At 36.5% G+C, this 23061-nt stretch overlaps 1 long non-coding RNA gene across 1 annotated transcript in view; it reads left to right on the forward strand.

Moving 5' to 3' along the window:
- Positions 1–23061, forward strand: part of LOC144318518 (uncharacterized) — a 33361-nt gene that overhangs the window by 9819 nt on the left and 481 nt on the right. The gene's annotated exons all lie outside the window — the stretch shown is intronic.

Consider the following 23061-nt stretch of genomic DNA (forward strand, 5'->3'; position numbering starts at 1 on the left):
AGTGAAGTGGACAGAGAGGAGACTTGCACTTAAACTGCAGTGCCTACCAAGGCTAATGCTTTTACTTAGTTTTCACGTGCCTTTTGTGTCTATGTCAAATGGCTTGAAGATGCATTATCCTAGCAAGTACACAATTGTTACTAAGCTTAGTAAGATTGTGTGTTTATTTGGAGTGATAAGACCACTAATAGAGATTGTAGGAAGGAGAAAACTCCTGCCAACCACACCGCCATCTCCACTAAGCAGTATAGTCTGCAGTAACAAGTAGAAATTTATCAGCAGAGCTGGCAGCAAGAGCTGTCACCTCTGAGACAGCTACCAGGTGCAGGTACTTGTTCTTCAAATGAAAACTTTACCCCCACTTATAAGATAGCCACAGTGCCCCCGTGGTGGCATAACTAGAACAGTACAGTTGAACTCTCAAAAAGAGAAAGAGAGCAGAGAGATGAACTCACCACATTTCTTCAAGCTGTTTCAGCTGGATGAAATGTATCTGTGATTACAACTCTTACAGGTCCAAATACTCCAAAAAATTATTTTACATATAATTGTCAGCTTTACTGGCTTTAAAGCAGCAAATGGATTTATATATGAAAAAGTTTTTTTTAAAAGTTTTGACTTCCCCATACAGCAGAATGCCATTCGCTACATCAGAGTTCAGCAGCTGCTACCCATCTTTTGATTTACTGGTGTTCAGAAATATCTGAAATCAGAATCCCTAAAATGAAGCATGTCAATGTCTTAGGTTAGATTTTCCAAAAGCAGATCTAGAGACAAGAATTTGAATGCAAGTAGTTAATTTGAGTGTTAACCTCAGTAGGAGAATCAGGAAGTAAAACATAGGCAGGAAGGAAGACCATGAAGTGTGCATTATAGCCGAGTACTCACTAAGGCTCAGTCCCACAAGGAAAACTATCAGAGATGGTGTGAGAAATGTCCCAGATTTATCCCCTACTGAGAGCTGAGGAGGCTGGGCTACTTACTCTACACATGACATTTGCCATAGACTGATGTCTGCCCCTGAGGACACGTCAGACCTGCTGAGGTAGAACCCTCAGGAGGAGAGTAGCAGGAGCTTAGAATAAACAGCACTGACATGTGGTAGAATGGTAAGAGCTATGGAGGTTTGGATGGGGCCACATCTGCCATAGTTGGGATCCCAGAGGGGTTCAGCTGTTCAGTCCAACATCTCCAGAAGTGGAGCCAAAGGACAGAGGTTAAGCAGCACCTAAACTGAACTGCCATCTCTACTTCCCCTCAATCTGGCCAGACAGATGGCTTGGGACAAGAGCTTTCCCTATAAAAACTCCTGTGTAAAATCTTGATGCTAAAGATTGGAAAACCGAAAATAAGATGTCAACTGGATTTGACTATTGTGTCCCATCTTAGTTCCTCACTGGGAGGGTGGGTGGAGGGCCACACATTACATCTGGTACTTGAGAATGAGGCTGTGGGAGGGGATGGGAGTAGGCCAGTAAAAACTTTTATCTATCCAGAACTAGGAGTTAGAGCTCACAAGCCCAAGGCAGAAGGGTACTTACTTTAAAGCCCAACTATATACAAAATTAAAAGCTAAGGAGATGAGTTCAGAGGTAAGATCACTAAAACTAACAGGCCAGAGGATAGTCATTAAAATTAGCTGCCTCAGTCAAAGTAAAACTCTGTGCTATCACCCATAATCCCAATTCTCAGTAGTTTTGTGCAAGCCAGAACTATTTCTCCCTCATGTAAAATCCCTAGTTCTTCTCAACTATGACTCATGTTCCTCCTGACTGTGGCTTTATTCCTTACACATGCCTTGGATTTGCTGAATCCTCTGATTCTGGCCAAAAGGTTGGGAAAATAAAGAGTAGAAGCCTGAGTGGAAGAGTATTATAGGACAGGCCTGGAAATGGCATGCATTACACTGCCCCACAAACCATTGACAGAAACTTAGTCACATTTCCCTCCCATAAATGCAGAGGGACTGGGAAAAAATAGTTCCTGATTGAAAAGAAACTATCTAGCAAACAGTCTCCACTATGAAAGAGGAGCATGGCTCTTTGATAGAAAGTTAGCCACCTCTACTGAGAAGCCAAATCTAAACAGCTCGATAAGACAAGGCATTACTGGAAGTGGAGTTCAATGAGCTTGGAGAAAATGGACAATGGACAATGTGCCAGTTCTAAAGCCAGCCAGAGACCAGATGCCTCTGTAGAGTCATTCCTGCCAGTTAGGGCATGGCCCGGTTGATTAAATTACCAGGTGGAGCGAACAATGTTGAAAAACTGATCAATTAGAGAACAAATCCCAGCTTGAAACCCAGGATTTTTTTTTTCTGTGCTTTCCTCTCATCCCGAGATGGGCTGCCTGGCCCAAAATTCCATCCAAATTTGAATTCTACTTAATATCACCAAAAGATTTTTTTCACTGGGTTTGTTCTGCATCCAGTGATAAAAGCAGCATACAATTATTTTCGATTGGACCAATGAGATTGCACTGAGACGTCTCTGAAGATGGTCTGCTGAGTGCCAGTTGTTAATGAATCCCATTTGTCTTTCTTGATTAAGTCTGCTATTACCCCCGTTTAGTCCTGTCACCGACCCGTTAGCAAGAATTTTCATATCACTGTTTCGATGAGAAATTAGCCTATGAGAGCAGCACTCATCAATCAGAAGGCAGTTTATTTAATACAGTTTACAGTTTATGAGTTCAAAAACTGTAGCCTCCTACATTAGAAATGGATCACTGTCCTAGGCAGAGACAATCAGGGGGTTCAGTTCACTTGACAGGCATGGAGAAATGACTCTGAATTTGAGATTTGCACTTAGAGAAGGCCTGCAGTATCGCAAGCCTGCAGCTGAGTACCAGGAGGCTTTCTCTTCTGATTAGAAAATCCCCTTTGGTTTAAGCAAGGGCTCCATTTTAGGTACTTAACCACGCCTTCCTCCAGGACTACAACCAGAAAATCCCAAATGAAATTTTAGAATCGACTCACTTCTTTATAATATTAAGTCTTTTTTCTTGTTGGCAATATTTTTAAAAGAGCTCATGTAGAATATCTTATCTGTTCCTTCGCATCATATAGAACAAATGTCTATGAAAATTTTAATTTTGCAAAGAACAGTGCAGTTTCCGTTCTGTGGCCACTTCTATACAGCACAGAAGAAAATGGAGCAGATACCTGACAGAGTGAGGTAGAGATGTGGGCATGCAAACTGGATGATTCTGGCCCCGAAAGAACTTTAGGAAGCCCATGTTGGCAGGATGTGTTGCTTATCTGATAGTATGAAAGACCAGTAGTTTTAAGAATTCTATTTCACATCATAATGAAATAGGCCAAGCTTACAGAACTGTTTCCCATAATATTATTTCACGTAGAGCCATAGTTCTCAGTTTATTTTACCTGTGGCTCCCCCTTATTTTCCAAATCAATGCTTTACCAAGAAAGAATGTCATTTGTATACTTGGTTAGATTTAGAGAAGTAATGGCTGGCAAACATTTGCCAGGAGCCCTCAACTCCTGCTTCCCACTTGCTATGGTCTTAAATCTCAGTAGGAGAAATGCCTTAAGAGGACTTAGTCAGGGAAAACTAGCTATTATCAGAGCATATAAAGTTTGCCATTACCATCAGTCTTTGATGACTATTTGGAGATATATAACTGCAACTTCTGTGATCTCTTCAAAAGTATTAATGACTCCATATGATATTTAAAGAATAGTTTTCCCCTCAGAGTGATGTATTTTATATGTTAGATTGGGGTATGCATGCCAAAAAATGTTTCATTGCAGTCATCCATCAACTATCATTCAGTCTTTAATTGCCTTCGTTGTTATCTCACATAAAGAATATATGCTTGTTGTAAAAAAGAAATGAAACAACATAGAAATATATGAAGTAAAAAACCAGTCTGTCAACTCTTTATTCCCACTTGCCAAGTGTAGGCACTTTTTAGGTTGATGTGTATCCTTGAAACCATGTTTATGCATGTCCAAACCCTATTTGTAATTCTTAACCAAAAAAATGAGATTACACCATATGTTATCCTACAACTTTCTTACTCTGTTTATACAATGTTGTATTAGTTGGTGTTCTACAGAGGAAAAAATCTCTATCTATCTATCTACTTATCTATCAAGAGATTTATTATAAGGAATTGGCTTATGCAAGTATGGAGGCTAAGAAGTCCCCATGATTTGCCATCTGCAAGCTGGAGACACAATAAAGTCATTGGCATAAATTTTAGTCTTAGTCCACAGTCCTGTGAAGGAGAGCACTAACTGTGTAAGTCCCAGTTCAAGGGCAGAAAGAGACTGATATTCCAGTTCCTACAGTCTCCAGAGAGAGGGAATTCAACCTTCCTCCACGTATTTGTTCTATTCAGGCCCTCAATGAATTGAATGATGCTCATCTCACTGGGGGGTCAGGATGTTTTCCTCAGTCCACCAATTCAAATGTTAAATCTCATCTGGAAATACCCTCAGAGATACATCCAGAAATAATGTTTATCTGACCACTCAGTGTCTCAGTCAAGTTGACATACAAAACTAACGATAAACATATCACAAGCAATCTTCCATTTCAGTGTATTCATATATATCATGTTCTTCATATTGGCTGCTAAATGGATGTACAGACTTAACTAAACCATTACTCTATTGAAAGGCACTTATGTGGTCTCCAATATTTCTGGTAGAACAAAACAAAATTTGCACATTTAAAAAATTTTTTCCTTTGACCATTTGCGTGCAATATATCTTTGCTGAAATGAAAACTATGCATTTTTAAACTTCAAGTGTTACCGACAAATCTCCCCCAAGATAAAATAGAACTTAACAACTCTTAATTCTCACACACTATAAAATTCAGTTTTTTACAAGCTGACGTTGTTGAGATAGATTCATCTCACTCATGGTTGACAGATTCAAATACTGCAAAAAACAAAAATATAAGTAAAAATACATGCAATAAGTCAACTGCTGCATATTTCTACCGTGCTAAACTAAGCTGTTCTGGAGCTGAGTCAAAGGATAATTTATATCAATGTTTTATGAGATTGGACAATGTTCACAATACTTTGGAAAATGCACAGAAGTAAATCAAAGAGCATATTCAGTTTTGAACCTATCTTTCACTATTATCAGGATGAGTTAAGTTATGCCACAATAACCAATTAATCTGGTCAGCCATACCTTTTACACAACAATTTATTTCCTAAAAAATAAAATAAATAAATAAAAATTAAAAAATAAAAAAAAATAAAACAATTTACTTCCTAGTTATACTACATGTACATAGTATGGTTATTATACTGTTCGGGGGCAGGGGGGGGGAGCCTCTGTTCTACATTGTCCCTTGGGGACTCAGGCTGCTAAGGGCTCCTTTATTAATTGCACTTTCAGGAATCCATGGCTCCCTCAATCACTGTATCAGGGGAAGAGTGGGCACAGACACTTTTGGTTCTGTGCTATCACCACTAGGTAAGGTCAGTAACATTTACTTTAATACCAGAATTATAGCTCTGAAGGCTGTAGTTGTCCCCAGTACTTCTAGCTCCACGCCAGAGGTAGATCATCAGTACCTCTGATAGCATTGCTGAAATCCTACAGTGTGCAAAAATGGGACCTGACTGGGCTACTTTCTTTTGCTGTCCTATTCTTACCATCTTTGCCCCCATCACTGCTGACTGCAACTGATAGATCAAGATCTCTATTTATTTCTCTAGTTCTAAGAGATAAGCTTCTTGTCTCAGAATCATACTCAGAATTAGAAACAGAATGAATACTCCAATATTTTAGGTCAAGAACAATGCAACTGATCCAATCTTGATTGATTTACATAAATAATCACAAGGATTATTCCTTAATTTTTAGTATTTCTTCAACTTTATATTTAAATACTGCACACCTAGCTGATATGAGATTCTACAGTTCATCATGCTCCTGTTACAATATGTTGGGTAATTTCCTTTTCAAAAGAACTCCTAAATCATCTGATATATTTCAAATTCACAGACAGGTGCAAGATTTATGGTGATATTTGGTCAAAAACTTTATGGTTTTTGTAAAGATTTATTACTATTTAAAAAAGAAAAAAATTGGAACTCTTTAAAGAGCAAACAGCAGGTTAAAATAGGTGTAGCTTTTTTTCCCAGTAAGAAATTCCTGTTGCTGGCTTGGTTCTGTGGCAGAGACTCAGACTTACCGCAGAGGCTCTCAAGATAAGATGCCAAAAATCTGCCGGGAAAGAAAAAGTGAGATTTATGCTCAAACCTCCCCAATGATGCCTCATCACCCAGAATTCTGGATGGTTGTATTCTCTCACCATTCATATCTCCTGAATATTTATCCAAAAACAATTCTTGGACAATATTAAATGTCTCATTCAGTGCTTGGCAATAAAATTACTAAAAATACCCCAAAATGTGAGTCTTGCCTTCAAGAAGCTCACACTTGTTTAGACACAGCCACAGTGAATGATTTTTTAAAAATAAATAAAAAGTAACAGTAAAAGGAATAGATCTCCCAAGATTAAGTCTTGACCAGAATTCTCAATGATACTTCCAAGGCAGATGTTCCTTCAAGCCGTGAATGTTGGATTGTTCCTAATGAGAACATGACACTGAATATAGGTCAGTGGCAGGATTTGTGGCCACATCAGGAGATAAATGACTCCTGAACAGAACTTGATCGAAGGAAAATGGATTATGAAAACCCTCATGCTGGGATGAACATAAGGTTCTGAAAGTAGAGAGCAGATAAAACAAGGCAGGTGTGGAGACCAAAAAAGAATCCGGGATTTCAGAGAGCACAAAGTGGGTGAGGCAAACACACAGTGCAGCTTTCCATTAGCAGCTGGATTTCCAGTTGGGTCCAGTGAACTTTCTCACTAGTGGGTTAATGCTTAACAGGGAACTCTCTGACTTCAGATTTGTCAAGAAACTGGACACAGAATAATCAGAATATGAACTCTCAACCAAGGTACAGAATCTATTTATTGAGACAGTCACCTTGGTATCATTAGTCACTTCCCTCTTTCTCTATAGAGCCTTCCAGTTGCTTCTTAAAGACAAAACTATCAAGAACTTATTTGTGCTAAAGCAGTCCAAGATAGGGAAAAGAATAAACAGAAAGTCAGAAGTCATGGGTGCTGATTTTGGTTCTGTTTATAATTAGCATATACCGTAACCAACAGCACTTATCTTTGTGCCTCAGTTTGTTCTCATCTGTAAAATGAGGATCTGTAAGCCCCCTCCCAGTTCTACTCTTCCTGCTAGTTTCTGTAGTTCTATTTTTCCTATTTCATCTGTCAACAAAGTGAAAAGCAAATTTTACCTACTATTGCATTTAATTTACTATTTACATTTCCTGAATATTTGATTGTTAATGGACTGGAAGAAAGAAAATTGTAGAAGGTTTCTTGTTAGAGTCATTTGAATATCATTACTAAATCTACAGCTCTTATCAAAGCAAACTGTGACAATTGCTCCTAAGCCTTCCTTTCGGAGTCACTCACAAATGAACACATTTTATTTTAATAGAAAACAAGAACATTTTAATTGCCTGAGCTAGGTACTTTTATTTTGTTTTATGTGTGCAGTCAGAATCAGACCCTTGTGGATAATGTTAAAAGATGGATATTCTTTTCCCTGAGCTTTTTTCTTTTTTGTGTAAATTACAACAATTGCTTGGGGGATTGGGCATTTGGACAAGCCATAAAATAATCAAAATTTTAATGCTGTTTGGTGGCAGCCTAGGACTCTTTGAATTAGTGGCTAGATTAACCATTCACAGGTATAAGCATCCCATTCCTAGCTGGATTTAATAGTCCTGGTCGTTGGGGGAATAAATTCTCTCAGTTGGTTCAAAGGCTTAACAAAATAATTTCTTGAACACAAGAAAGTGACCCCAGCATTTGTCACTAGATTTTCCTTAGGTCTAATGCTATGTCTATAGTCAGCCAAAATAACATTTAAAAGTGAATGACTCATCATCCTTTACTAAAAATATACGAGTCCAACCCCAAATCATTCAACTGCTTTTGCCAAATTGTGTGTGTTTATGTATGTTTCTAACCACTATCTCAAGAAAACTACCTTCAGAAATAGCTATAAAGATGTGGTCATAGATCATTCAAACAACAAATATCTTTGATTTGGTCTTGGTCACTGTTGGGAATTTCAAATGCAATCTCAGATGAAACAAGCCCTAGCTAGATTTTTAGTTTGATTAGTTTCTCTCTCTCTCTCTCTCTCTCTCTCTCTCTCTCTCTGTCTTAATTACTTTAAATCTAGCCTGTCACTTTAACATTTCAACCTCAACTGTTTTTATGACTGTGAAATATTGTCACAATATATTATGCTAATGGACCTAATTAATTTCTTGGGAAACTTTCCTACGGATTGTGGTAGAGTATATGATAAAGCCACCAGTTCTTGATAGTGAGCAGATTTTTTTTTTCAAACTTGACATTTACAACTGTGCTGTATGATTTAATTTCTGATATCAGAAAGCTAGTGAGCATATTTTAATGGCTCCAATGCATTAAATTCTTCCTCAAACTGCTAGTTACCAAAGTGCAAATTATCACTTGCTTACCATCAAGGCAAATATGAGAAACTCAGCAATTAATTGTCATGGTTGTTGGTCTGTCTAGACTTCAAGCTTCCATGGAAAAAAATCCTTAAAAAACACTCGGCCTACTCAGGACTTCCCATCTTACAGTACTTAACACGCAGAAATTGGGGGAAAGAGGTGACATATTGGAGAAGCCCCTGACATTCAACTTGGAACTCTTTATAGTAAATGATTCTTTATTCCCCAAAGTAGAATCCAAACTGTGATTCTGAGCTTTGCCAAGTCCTACTGTGCTCCAGTAAAGATATAAAATAGACTGTTCCTCAAGGCTAATGATACTTTAAAGGAAAGCAAATGCTCAAGCCGGAGCTAAGAAGCTAGAGAAAATGAGTAGGGTTAGTTGGCCCAAGAATATAAGCTCTAGGCCATCCACAGAACACCCATACTGGTTGCCAGGAGTTTGAATCCTGACTCTGGCATTTAATAGATATGAAATATTGAATATTTTAAGCTTCAGTTTTCTGAACTGGACATAATAATAGCTACCTCAAAGTGTTGTTAATAAGCTAACAAACAAAAGCCTAATAATTTGTGGCAAAAAGTAGGCACTCAATACATGTTATTTCCATCTTCTCCAAAAACCTTAACTCTTCTGCTTCATAGAGTTTCTCCCTTCTTCATGCTTAGTAGAATTTCTTATCTGTGCATCACATTTGGGCACACAATCAGGCAATACTTGAAAGAAATAGCTCTTCATTTTATGTGACTGTATCTTCTTTTCTGAAAAGATGTTGTTAATTTATTTGAGGTCAGGAACCCCATCTTATCCTTTTACTGCTCTTTCTACCACCTATCCCCACAAGTATATCAGGTACCATGTACTGATAAATGCTTGTTAAATTGAATTAACTGTTTCCCTCATCCTTTTCTCCTCCTCCTCCTGCTATTTTTTGACTACTAACTTATGCATGCATTTTCGGCCCAGGTGACATTTTAAAATATATAGTATAGCCTTGCCTAATTATAAACTGAAGATTTGTATCTACAACTACACACATTGTATAATTGTAAACAATTGAGTGATACTAAATTAAAACAGCAACAATAGGGGATCCCTGGGTGGCTCAGCAGTTTGGCGCCTGCCTTTGGCCCAGGGTGTGATCCTGGGGTCCCGGGATAGAGTCCCGCGTCGGGCTCCCAGCATGGGACCTGCTTCTCCCTCTGCCTGTATCTCTGCCTCTCTCTCTCTCTCTCTCTCTGTGTGTGTGTGTGTGTGTGTGTGTGTCAGTCATGAATGAATAAATAAAATCTTTATAAAAATAATAAAAAATTAAAAATAAATAAAACAGCAACAATATATTTACAGGAAAATATATCAGTAGTATTGAGCACTAATAGCCTGTGAGGCATCCAACATAGCAGGACAACTACTACCTTCTCAACAAACTTTCTATAAAGTGATGAACTCACTCTGTTCTTCACTCGATTTTTCTAGATAGGCTAACAGAAATATCCTTTAAAAAATGATTTGTGAGGATCCCTGGGTGGCTCAGTGGTTTGGCGCCTGCCTTGGGCTCAGGTCATGATCCTGGAGTCCCGGGATCGAGTCCCACATCAGGCTCCCTGCATGGAGCCTGCTTCTCCCTCTGCCTGTGTCTCTGCTCTCTCTCTGTGTCTCTCATGAATAAATTAAAAAAATCTTTAAGAAAAAAATAAATAAAAAATAAATAATGATTTGTGTAATTTGGTACAAATAACTCCCACTATTTCGTTGAAACCAACCAATCAAGAGCATCAAAAATAATTTTCTTAAAAAAATAATTTTTACTCCCATCACATAATGCCAACATGCTTGGGCAATATGACACTGAACAGTAGCACTGAAATCAGGCCCTGGAGTTCAGGATACAAGTCTGAGATAGTTATATACACCATGTTAGCTTAGTTGGGACACCAACAAACTGGGCCCACATACACAGAGGCTAAGGTGAGGGCCAGTCAGGGGTTATTTAAAGAATAGGACCGCCTATAGAAGCGGTTCTCACTTCTAACACTTGGCAGAGATCAACAACAGTCCTCACATTCCCAACTTCAATAGACACTCCAGTTTTAATCTTAATCTAGCAGAGATGGTGGTCCACCAAAACGTGTGCCCTCTTTTCCAGAGTTTAGAGTTGTTTCTGGGAAATGAACTATATATCTCAGCCTCCCTTGTATCTAGGTGGACCCATACAATTGGTTCTCTCCAGGGGAAGTTGAGTGGAACTGTTGTGTAATACATCTGGACCAACATAGTTAAGAAGCAAGTGTGTACTATCTTCTCTTTGCCTACCTGCTAGATGGATGCCAAAGGCTCTGAGATAATAGGGAATGCACAGGCCATATAATGGGTAGGTTCTGCATGTCTGGATCACCAGGGTGGAGGAAAGTTACCTGATCACCAGGATTATCCAGTTTAAATGATTAGGGTTAATAACTGCTGTTTTTAGTTACTAAAATGTGGGTTTTCATTTTTTAAAGCACTCTATCTTACTCGAATACATTTATTTGATTATTCGATTTTTATTTATTAAATCTCTGTGCTGCATTTTACACTGCTTATTTTGTCTTTTTTTGATATTTACTACTGCAGGTAGAAATTTCCTCCTTTCTTTGATCCCCCTGCAGTCCTGAATCCTTTTTCTCCACCGATCTCTTTTCAAGTTGTCATCCTTAGCCCACTGCCTGTCTTGTCTGCCTCTCAACCTCCAGGCAATCCCATGATAGCTTTCAGGCATATTGTTCATTTCCAGATTTTACCTCTTGTCTAATTTTTAGCCTGGCATATTCAAATACCCACTCAACTTCTTTTCCTAGGCATCTGACTAACATCCCAAACTTAATTTATCTGAAACTGAAATCAGAATTTTTCTCTCTCCCTTCCTCTCTACCCGAAGTGCACCCCCTACTGCATTCTCTCGGTAAATGGCACCATTATTCTCTCAGCAAAGAGCACTGAAAATCATCCCAGACTCCTCTTATTCCCTCATTTTCCAATATTCAGTGCATTTTTCCAGGAGGTTTTACTGACCAAATAGTTTGTGAATCTATTCTCTCATCTGCACCCTAAATTATACTGTCCTGGCTCTGGGTCCCATTATTTTTCACCTAGTCTGTTCCAGAATACAGTCACAGGGACTTCAGAATCAGACAGATCTTTGTTAAAGTTTGAACTCTATCTATGTGATCTAGGGAAACTAACTCAGTGCTTAAACTCCTTCTCATCTGTGAAATAGAAACCTTTCTATTTCACAATAGAAATATACTACTAGTACATTCTAGAATAGAAATATACTACTAGTACTTTCCAAATGGGGTGTTATAAACAATGAAAGAAATTAGGTATAGAGAGACCATAAAACAGCCTGGAAGAGAGTAAGAGCACCATAATGTTAAGCTATTTTGATTGGAAACTCAATGCTTCTGAATTAATCTCCATGACTCCACCCTTCATAAGGGAGTGATTGCTCTTAAATATGAATTCGGCCATCTTCCACTCCCATAATGTGGATGGAAACAAAGAGGCTGGGTATGAGAAATATTCAGAGGTAGAACTAGTAGGAGATGGAAACTGATTAGGGTGATAACTGGTAGATACATAGAAATGTCTATATAAGAAGACATAAATTGGATAAATTTGCCTTCGTGAGTAAATTCAATGTATAAAAAAATCCTTTATTTCTTTTTATCTTCTCTGTATTGGGTCTGCGCATTAAAAAGTACTAAATTGGTAATTATCTAAATTTAGCATAAACCCTACTCATCGCATAATGGCCAACCCATTTGTTTATTTACAGTACATTCATGACAGCTTAAAAATAGGAAATTCAGATTAACCAAAATTTCCTACTAAGAGAACATAATATGAGGAAAGCTCCAAGTATAGTATTTTTAATTCTCATTACCACTCTTTCCACACACATCTCATCTCAGTAACATTTTCCTCTCCTTTTTTTATCTCATCCACGGAGTATCCTGAACAGACAATGAGAGCATTTGGAAGATAAGAAATACATGGGTGATTAGAGTGGAAATAAATGAGGAGGGATAAAATCAGGAGTGACTATGCATCTAGCATGTGCCAGACAATGGGGATGTCCTTCACATATGTTGTCTCAATTCTCAGAACAAAAAATAAATAATGAAATAAAATAAAATAAAATACATAGTACATATGTACCACATAACATATATATGGTATATTATATACCATATATATATATATATATATATATATATATATATAATTCCTATTTTACAGAAGAAAATCTCAGTGAAGTTAAGCTACTTGCCTAAGTCATACAGGAAAAGTATTTATTTGCCAGGATTTTAAACTACTTTCATTTGACACCAAAGCCCACCAGTATTGTACTGTTTTATCCTAGATATTCAAACTATTTTTAAAAATCTACAAAACTATGTATTTGACTACTCTGTTCCCCATTAGTGTGTATATGAACAACAAAAAAAGAAAAAGTATAGTTTGTAGATAGCCACTTCTCACATTGTCACATTGTTTGTGCCTACATGGGAGCTGAAGCTATGAAACACAGAAACTTCTCTGAGGAAGAAACCAGTCACAAAAGGCACCAAAAGCACCAATAATATACACACATATCCCAGTGGGAACATCCTCCATTCTTCGCACCCTTCCCACTGGATGAAATAAACATCCCCCAGCTTCCTGTAATTTGGGCTTCAGACTCTTAGGAGAGTAAATTCACATTCTTCTATATCTGTGCCATAGGGGAAAGGAGTTCTATAAAGCAGGAGAAAACAAATGATTGGTGAATAATTTTTTTAAATCAGATTCTTTCTGAGACACTGATCTCATTATTTGTTCACCAGACGAGCTCCCACTAAATCTATTCACAATTAAAAAAAAAAAAAAAAAAAAAGATTACCCAGCTAGTAGTATTGAACTGTGCCTTAATTAGGGCAGCCAAGAATGTCTTGTATAATTAACTGGGCTTTGTTTATAATTATTTCCTTGTGGTTAGAACTGTTTTCTGCATGTAACTGGGGCAATGCTAATAGTAACGCTAACCTTTGATTTTCATACGAGAATAACTGAAGGACAAGCAGAAGAAACAAGGCCAGACCTGGGAAAGCAAAACCAAAAGACATGAAACACAGGATTTCTTTTTACCTTCTGTTTTGCCTCAGGATAAACACAGTCTCCCTAGCCTCTCACCCAATCCGAAGTCTAGATGCTGACATCTGGGCTCCTTTATCATCTGTCAAGTTAAAGAAATTATTCATTCCCTTCTGGAAAGTGGAAAAATACCTTTTCTTATCAAAGTCCATGTACTAGATCTGCCCCTCTAGATTCACTGTCTGATCTCCCAGATCCAGCTCTGTAACCTGTTGGATGACATCAACATCCTTTGACTTCCCATTAATTTGGCCAATAGAGAACCCTAGCAAGAGATCTGGAAGGAGAAAAGAAGGGAGGGATAGAAGAGAGTGATGTCTCAGTATTTATTCCCCAAGCCTTCTTTCAGTTATCTTGGGCAGACTGTATCTAATCCTTAAGCTAATATCTTAGTTCCTATAAACAGCCTTCTCTAAGTAGCCACTCTGCCTATGGACTCTAGCAATCACTTTTGTATAACTTATCTCGAAGTTTGGTAACAGAACACTGTTGTTACACTTGTTGAAGAGACAATACTATCTCTTATGGTTACCCTATACACTACCAAAACTTTGTAAATAGTTCCTATTAAACTCTTCAAATTTTCATAATTTGAGTTAACCTCTTTTCCTCTCTAGCAAAACAGACATGACCTGCATTTGTAACACCAGGTACACCCGTCCACACCCACCCCTTTATGTTCTAAAAGACCTCAAGAATGATAAGAATTTTGGTTATAAGGAATTTAGAAATTCATTGAATGAGTCATTAATCAACAGTATTCAATGTTACTGGAGTGTGGTTGGGTAAACTCAGGCCCTTGGCCAAATGTGATAGTCCAGGTCACGACAAATAACAACAGGAATTTTATAGATTCTGGCAAAGTAGAAATTATTTTTATTTTTCCTATAAATCTTGCTCATTGTGGCTGGTGCAGTTAGCACATGAATCTAAAAACTCTATAAATCCTTATCACATTTTAGGGTGCCTGGGTAGCTCAGTCCATTGGGCATCTATCTGCCTGCGGCTTGAGTCACGATTCCAGGACCCTGGGATCAGCCCCTAGTCAGGTTACCTTCTCAGTGGGGAGTCACTTCTCCCTCTCCCTCTACTCCTCACCCCACACATGCTCTGTCTCAAAAAATTAAATAAAATCTTTTTAAAAATTCTTATCACTTTTCTTCTGATTGATATTTCAGATACACTTTCCTAGAAAAAGATTAAGGAAAAAGAATTAGAATAGAAATAATGATGAATGACCTTTATTAAATGCATTACTGTTTGATTATTATAGGATGTGAGGGACAATTTATTAGGTATCTAGGTTCCTTCCTGCAGGTAACTCACAGCCCATTGGGGAAGACAGACCACTATAGGGTATAAAAGAGAGCACAATTAATTTTTTTAAGTAGCAAAAGTAGCCTTAAATGGCTTGACAGAGAGGTTAGCTAGCCATGAAGGCAAATCTGGAGGGATCCTGTCAGGTAGACCAAGTAAAGGACAGGAGTTCCAGACAGAAGAGCAATGTCAAAGAAAAGGAGGCATAAAAAATTGCAATGTATAAGAATTATGAGTAGTTTATTGCACGATAAAAGACAGTGGAAATTTAATAGAGCATTAGATTCAAGAACGAGAGTGTCTAAGGATGAGACTAGAAAACTCCAAGATGGTGAAATAATAAAGCTCCTACCAAACCAGCACAGCTTAATGAAGTCTTCAAAGAGATCCAGATATTATTCTGTAGGCAATGATGAACCTGAGGTTATTTTTAACAGAATATTTATGTGGCTAAATTCATTTTTAAGAAATATAACTTTAGGGAAAGCATATTAGGACCAAGAAAACAATCATAAATATAATTAAATAGTCATTAGCCTAGCCCAAGTTAAGAGTTCTTGAAAGGACTAAATAAATTGTTATACATCTAGAAGACTGACTAATGGAAAATGAAAAAAGACAAATTACCAATATCAGTAACGAAATGGGGAGAAAATTAAAAATTTCCTGAAGATATTAAAAAGATCAAGGAGGACATTTTTAAAGTCTTCATCCAATATGAAAGAGAGAAATTACTTGAAAATTGATATCAGATGGATGCCTAGGTGGCTCAGCAGTTGAGCATCTACCTTTGGCTCAGGGCATGACCCCAGGGTCCTGGGATAGAGTCCCACGTGGAGCTCCCTGCTTGGAGCCTGCTTCTCTCTCTGCCTATGTCTCTGCCCCTCTCTCTGTGTCTCTCATGAATGAATAAATAAACTCTTAAAAAAATAAAATAAAATAAAATTGGTATCAGAAGAAAGAGAAAATCTGAGTAGTCTCATTCTGTGAAAGAAATTGATTTCATATTTGAAAATTTTCCCACAGGCAAATCTTTAAGCCAAGATAGCTTTACTGGTAAATATTTCCAGGCAGTTAATGAAAAAAAAAATAACACAAATTGTACACAAATGCTTACAATTTTTTTTTAAACTATCAGTGCAGTGAGACAAGAAGAAAAGATATAAGAATTAAAAAGTAATAACAATTGTCATTATTCAAAAATTACATATTGTTGATCATAGAAACTCAAAAATAACCTTCATAAACTATTACACTTATTAAGTAAAATTAGTAGGGTCAATATGTAAATATTAATTGTATCTCTACAAACTAACCCTCCAAAAAAGAATATTTTTGATGATACTATTAATAATAGCATCAGAAACACCATATTTATAAAACTAAATCTAACAAAATTATGTAAGACTGATTTACAGAAATCAGGGTAGTCAAAAAAAATATAAAGTTACAATTAAGATGTGGTATATAGACAAGGTGAGTGAATTAGTCCAATAAAACTGAATTTGAAAAAAAAAAAAAAAACTGAATTTGAGTCCAGGAATAGATTGCTGAGTCAATTGGATATTTCCATGAGGAAAATATTTATTTCAACTTTTTCCCTATACCAAACACAAAAGTCAATAGCAGATGATTGCAGATAAAAATGGAAGGCTAAAATGCAAACACTTCTAGAAGATAATAAAAGAGAATATTTTTATGACTTTAGGCTAGGAAAAGATTTCTTAAGCAGAACACAAAAATTTCTAACTAAAAAGGAAAAAACTGGTATGTTGAGCTACATTTAAGTTAATAACTTCCATTTATCAAATATACCACTAAGATAATGAAAATTCAAGTCACAGAGTAGGAGAAGATATTTTCAAAACATATATTCATCAAAGAACTCATACCTGGAATATATAAAAAACTACTACTTATCAATAAAGAAAATACAGGGGCAGCTCAGTTGGTTAGGTGTCCAACTCTTGATTTCAGCTCAGGTCATGATCACAGGATCTCAGGATTGTGGGATCAAACGCTATAATGGGCTCCATGCTCAGTGGGGAATCTGCTTGGGATTCTTCTTCTCCCTCTCCCTTGGGCCCTTCCCCCATTCATGCTCATGTGCACTTTCTCTCTTAAATAAGTACATAAATAAATAAATATAAAGAAAATACAGACAGACCAGTAGAAAAATAAGCAAAAGATTACAAAATGGATATGCAGATGTCAATTGGTACCTGAAAAAATGCTCAGCTTTAATAGTTACTGAGGACACATAAAACCACGATGGGATATCTTTATAGCTAGAATAGTTGAAATATAAGGGACTGAGTTGTCAAGGGTCTGGAGGAACTGGAACTCTCATAAAATGCTAGTGAGTGTGTTAATTGGCACAATCACTTTGAAAATGGATAACATCAACTGAAGTTGATCATACATATACCTTGTAATTCAGTAATTCTATTCTTAGGGTTCACTCATAAAAATTACATGCATATATACATGAAAGGACATATATAACTATGTTCCTAGCAGCACTATTTATAATAGCCAAAACCTGCAAACACTCAAATACCCATCGGCAGTAGAAGGGATAAATAAAGCATAGCATATTCATAAAATGGAATCATAGAAAGCAATGAAAATACATGCGATATTGCCTCATGCACCAACAAAGATAAATTTCACAAACATACTACTGAGCAAAGAAGCTAGATACCAAAGAAAGCATTGCATAATTCCATTATATAAAGATCAAAAAGCAGATAAAATCTATGGTAATGAAAGTCAAGATAGTTTCTTTCAGAGCAGTGGTCACAAAAAGCTATGAAGAATGCTTCTGTTATAGGTAGTTGTGGATCATTTCATGATCTGGATAGTTTTACATGAATTTGTTGACATCGTAAAAATTCATTAAGCAGTGAACTAGTGATTCACATTAAGTGAATATATGTGATACTTCAGTAAAAATGTCTATTAAATAGATGCAGGAATTAATCAATCAATATGTAAGTAACAATTGGTTCAGGAGAAGGAAAACCTATAGTAAGTGGTATCATGAAATCAAGGGAGAAGTGAATTTCAAGAATGAGCAGGTGGTTAACAATGCCAATTGCTAAAATTCAAGAGAAGTCACTTTCAAGGGGCACTGTCCATGGTATGGAGGACAGTGTTTCCCTCTGGACAGGGCATTAGTTTGTATGGGCTCCAGATTTAGGATGAGATAGTTTCACTCTCACACCACTGCTTGCTGCTCTGAATAAGGGATAAAGGTTATGACAGAGTTTTCGGGGCGCCATCAGATTTTTTTTGTTCACTTTTTGTGGGGTTTTTAAAAAAATGGAATTACCAATTAAATTAATCCAATAGTTAACTGTTCCTTTACTTACTACAGTCCTCAAAAGGTTTGGATTAAAATGTATCTGACAAGTTCTATCATTTTGGTAAATGAAATGATTTTAGGTTGCTATTCTTATTCTTAGGCTCAGAAAGTAATGAAAAGGATGGCTGCATTGTAATTCAATGCAAACAAATCAACTTGCTTAACTTTAGCTAACTTTTTATAGCTCTGTTTCCTTATTTCCTAAGAGTAAGATTATAAACTACCTTTATACTCGGCTGAGCAAATTAAGCCCATTACTAATGGAATTAAGATGATAACAGTTCTAGTTAGTTTGTTCTATAAAGGTCTTCTGGAGGAGCCCCCAAAATTTCAAAGCTCTTTAATGCATTGACTCTATCTCCAAGCTTTGTTCATGCAACAAATATATGTGGAGTGAGCACTACATGTCCTTAGAACCTATAATACACTTTTAGACCCTTTTCTAAAAGTACTGAAAACTTCAGCCAACAATTACTTCGTACTGTGCTCTCCTTACCTTTTAACAACTTTGTTCTCTCAATATCTACATAAATTTTTAAAGTGGAGAGGGAGGAGTGAATCCTTATTAGGCTTATGCATACCTATTATTCCAAAGTACTCTGTTAATATTCTGAAACCAAATCACTGCAATAGGTAAAGGTTTAAATATAGGTTTAATTCTACTTTGAAAAAGACCTTCTCCTTATCTCATTCCTCTTTAAACAGAAGCATAATTAAATTGTTGATATCATGAACAGACGACTGATGGTGGATGATGTACAATGCATTATGGTACAATTCTACTCACTAGTGTATTTAAGAGTTCAATGTCTTTAAGTATGGGCTCGAGATCACACAGATCTGATTTGGATTCTCACTACTGTCACATGATTACGTGACCTTGTGCAAATTACATAACATCTCAAAGTCTCATTTTTTTCCCATATGCTGAATGGGAATAACAACTACTTTTAAAGTTCTTAAAAGAAATTCACAGTATAGGTGTAAGAAGCTTTTAGCAAAGTATCCAGCACGTAATAAGCACTAAATAAATGAAAGCTATTCATAAGATTTAAAAAATTTATCTAGGGATCCCTGGGTGGCGCAGCGGTTTGGCGCGGGCCTTTGGCCCAGGGCGCGATCCTAGAGACTCGGGATCGAATCCCACGTCGGGCTCCCGGTGCATGGAGCCTGCTTCTCCCTCTGCCTATGTCTCTGCCTCTCTCTCTCTCTCTGTGACTATCATAAATAAATAAAAATTAAAAAAAAATTAAACAATAAAAATAAAAAAAATAAAAAATTTATCTAGATACTTGAAATACTAATAAAAATTTTTCCTCAATAATGCTCACAATTTATGAAAAAGAATGCACATATATCTACATTATTTTTCATCTTTCTTCCCTTCTACTATTTTGAAAGGTCAGGTGAGTTCTAATTATTTGTTGACAATTTTTCATGGAGGAAAGAAGAGAAAGAATGGAAAAACAAAGAAAAAAAGAAAGAGCTTTCAAGCATAACCCAATCTGCTTCTTTGTGACATTAATGTCCCAGTGCCATACTCTGATAATTCCACTTTGCGTCCAAGTCTTCTGGCCCCTAAATAGTGTCCATTGTCTAAACAATGCTAGTGCTATGTGGTTGTATGTGGTTTTTCCTCACTGCATCTAGAACAGAAATTTAGTGAGATGAAAGAGGCAGTCTCCTGGTAGAGATGCTGAAGTGCAGACCATGCTCATTTGACTTATTCTGGGTTATCTCATGCACTTCCTGCATCAATTTACTTAATTTTACTTTATAACAATATTCACAAAAAGACTATTACAGCTATTGTTCCTTTAGATTCATATCCAAATTACTTGTAAGTGTTCATTTTAGATTTTGCTGATGTTCTTTGGAAAAGAAATAGTCAGGGGATGCTTTCTGTATTTAAAAGAAATTGATTCACATACAAAGGAATAAATTTTCTCCACGAATATGCAACATTTGAAAAAATTAGGTAAGAAAATTAAATGAAATCTACTTTGGTACCACTAAGGATTTAATACAAAACTGAATCAAATGATTTGCAGGTGAAAAACATGCCAAATTTAAATATATCTAACTCTCAGAAACTCACCTTATTGTCTGAGGGCAATGGTACTGACAGAGACTAAGAAAAGGAGCTTTGGTCATGGATTTGCTGGGACTGACCAGGGTCCACACACCACAGTTCAAGAAAAGCTATTGTTTTTCCTGATAAATCTCTGCTCTTTGCTTTGGTAACTTCAGTTTATTCTTTTCTATGTTTTTAAGTATTGGAACAAAACAAATTGAAAAACAAAATGGCCTATTAACTGATCTATTATTTTATATAACAATTATCGGAAAACGATTTGACTATTTGTTTCTCTAATGTAACTGATCTGATGAGTGTTCTATCATTATGCAAACATAGCCCAAATGCAGTAGATTATAACAACTGATTGTCAAGTTAGTGATCATTTAATGAGGAATTCATATCGGATGTAGACTAGTTTTTTTAATAAACTGCCCTGATGACTATGGCCAAGTCATTCACTCATTCATATTCAACAAACGCCGAGTGCCTAGGTGCACCAGCCACTGTAACAATTGGATATGGACGTTTCTTGAAAGAACTGTAAAAATTAATAAAGGGACACCTCACTAAAATGGAGCCAGGAGGCCCGGCAGGGGGAGCTCTCACACCCTACTACTCATTGTCAATTGCAAAGCCAACTGGAAGAGACCAGGCCCTTGCATGTGGCTACTACTTTTTTATCCTAGGAGGAGGAAGAAGGGCTTATCTCCTCCTCCTTCTGCAATGGTGTAGCCATGAGAGGCTGCCACAACTCAGCCAATAAGAAGTCTCTATACTTTCAATCCCTGTTTATTCCAATGGACTTTTTGTTTATAACAGCCTTCCCAACTTGTTGCTTTCCTCTATAAAAGAGCGTTCTTCTGTTCTGATGAGTGCACTTGCCTATAGTTTTTACCGTAGCTTGTTTGTCCTGGATTGCAATCGTCTGCTATCCATAAATAAGCCCATTTTTTGCTGGTAAAATAACAGGTTTTATTTCTAAGGTTAACGGGACAAACTGTTTTTTCTACCTTGATATCTCTGGTACCTTGTAACCTAACCTCATATTGGCAATCTGTAAAGATTTGTTATTATTACTTTCATAATTACTTACTGTTACTGCTGCTGATGATGACGAAAATAGGTAAAATAAGAAATTGGCACAACAGTGGAATTCATCAGACCTGTATATGTTTACGTAATTTGGGAGATTTTATCTCTAAATGGAGTTCCTTGTCCCAGGGGCAAAGGAAAATCCAAATAAAAAAAATCCTTCAGATGGTAATGCTTCTCTGGAAAGCGGCTACGTCACTTTCTAAGTTAAAAAATATTAGTCCCACATTCTGGAAATACTGCCTTGCTCATTATATCAAACAATTTCTGGTCCTTTTAATCACTGCTAAAACACTAACGGCTCTCTTTAATGTCTAGTCAATAAGCAGATTAAAACATAAATGCCACTAAATATGCTTTAAATATCAGCTCCATTGAAATATTTCTAAATTCTGTATCCTCTTAAAATAATCCCCATTCAAAATTGAGAGGAAATGTCACCCATATGAGTTTCTTCAAAATTTAAGCTCTGATTATACAAGGAATTATGTACTATAGCTTTAGAAATCGGATAATTAAAGAAGCACCAGACTCTGTCGATGACATTTTTAAGCCTAGAAAGTTTTTATCAGTGCTACAGTAAAGTTTCATTTTTAAGTAATGTTGCACATGGTGAGTATATTTCTAACCCCAATTAAAGCTAGCTACCTTAAGAGGGAAGTATGAAGGCAAAGATGCATAATCACACCAGAAAATCCAAAGACCCTGGCAAGAAGGCCATTTGCTTTGAGCAAGTCTTAGTAGGAGGGAAAGTAGGAGAAGTATGGAATTATATATAAAAAAAAAACAGACACAAACAAACAACCTCTAACTTTCAAGGAAATAACGGTCTGCTAAAGAAATTGAATTGGTTCAATTGTGAATTGACTGGCTCTCTCCAGATATTATTTTTTAATCTCCATTTTCAAATATGATATGTAAACAAGAAGTCTTTTATAGGCCCTCAAATAAATCTGATTCTTTATTGGATGAATGTAGACAAAAGTGGCCGAAATATATGTTCACATCTAATGCAGGCTAAAGACATTTGACATTAGTTTTCCTATTATCAGAGACTTTAGGAGTACTTTCTCTAAAAGGATCCATCTTTATCCTCTTATCAGTTTCATTGAAATATTTAATTCCAATAACCAGGGACAAGCAACTAAAATAAACATTTTACTAAAGTCTTTCAAATGCAGTATATTCAACTTCAGCCTGCTAATTAACCCACTGATATTTGCCAGTATTTGCATCTCACAAATATATAACAAACCTCTATTCTTCTTAATAACTTCCTTGATTAAGAAAATATATCATCTACCTATAATCCTATTGAGTACCTACAATTCAAACCCTAATATTTAGAATCACCCACATTGCTTTCCTTCTAGACCTATAACTTTCTTTCCCTCTTGTTCTATCTTCTTTCCCTCTAACAAGATGCAGAAACTCATGAATCATCTTCCCCATTA

This window comes from Canis aureus, chromosome 8 (assembly GCF_053574225.1).
Source record: "Canis aureus isolate CA01 chromosome 8, VMU_Caureus_v.1.0, whole genome shotgun sequence".
In the NCBI taxonomy this organism is placed as follows: domain Eukaryota; kingdom Metazoa; phylum Chordata; class Mammalia; order Carnivora; family Canidae; genus Canis; species Canis aureus.